The sequence below is a fragment of the Protopterus annectens genome, chromosome 10.part0, assembly GCF_019279795.1.
Source record: "Protopterus annectens isolate FY-2018-M chromosome 10.part0, PAN1.0, whole genome shotgun sequence".
NCBI classification, from domain to species: domain Eukaryota; kingdom Metazoa; phylum Chordata; order Ceratodontiformes; family Protopteridae; genus Protopterus; species Protopterus annectens.
Window position 1 is genome coordinate 1,677,720,034 of NC_056744.1, and position 1,169 is coordinate 1,677,721,202.

General features: G+C 34.8%; 1 protein-coding gene across 1 annotated transcript in view; it reads right to left on the reverse strand.

Moving 5' to 3' along the window:
* Window positions 1–1,169, reverse strand: part of LOC122814413 (zinc finger protein 729-like) — a 1,138,085-nt gene that overhangs the window by 666,141 nt on the left and 470,775 nt on the right. The window lies entirely within an intron of this gene.

Below are 1,169 nucleotides of genomic sequence, written 5' to 3' on the forward strand. Positions count from 1 at the left end.
ATGAAGGGGGAATATTAGAAATGCTACAGAAACACAGGAATATAAATGGATAATTAGGTTACAAGCCGGCAAAAGTTATGGTCTCAATGACAGTTTCCTTGAAACCCTTTTTGAAGAACAGGCCCCTTAGACACTAGGTGCTGTTTATTGCAGTTTATACTATTTATATTCTTTAACACCTGAGAGATGGATTTGTTTAGACACTCCAAGGTTGATTAGTAGAGATCTATATTACAGCAATGACAGGACACACTTTTTTATATACTACATGGTTACATGGAGACTTGGGATACTTTATAGCTGCATTATTATTTCATTTTATTTTTATTGATCTTATCTTCCATTTATCTTGTTATTTTTGGAGATGCATAGCATGCATGGCCATATTATTTATTTTATTTTAGTAGTTCTGAATTATATTGCAGACTACATTCTTATTCTCTGCTTATTTATGGACCTTGTATATGCTATAATTAAAACATTTGTTTGTTTTGATTTTAAGCAGATATTGACTGCGTCTATGATAAGTTTTTATATTTTACTTGTACAACAACATTGCATATCAAGTATAGACTAGACAATTCCGTGATGTATTGAAAACCTTACTTTTAAACTTGCAGCTTTTCTGTTTTAACATGAAGTGTTTGAATGTAGTAATCTACCACTAGAGGGAGCTTTAAAACTATAAATACAGGTTCAATAACCAGTGGAGCTCCTTCTTTACTTCTTGATTTTCATCAGTGGCAACACCAGGGCCTACTAAGATTGATGTTGTTAATATATGTTGTTATAAATTTTTTTGTCATATGTAGAATGAGTCATTTATTGAAATAAGAAGTAGCTAGCACTGCATTGTTGACCATCTTTGAAGTTAGAGCGGTTATCTTACAGATTAGTACCTCGCGGGCGGTACTGCGCAGCTTTGGGCGTGACTGTCATGATTGGCAGTGTTGACTGACAGCTGTAGTTGTCAACATGCCCGCGACAGCCACTTCAAATGTGAAATGTTTTCCACAAAAATGTTTTCCACGTAACAGTACTCTAAGTATTTAGTGCCGCGACTTTAGAGCGCTTTGTAGGACTAAACGTAAAGGTAGCAGCAAGTTAGCTGTTTTCAATTTAGATGAATGTAGAGTGGTCTTGGAGTTGTTTGTGTACCGTACTTGTTT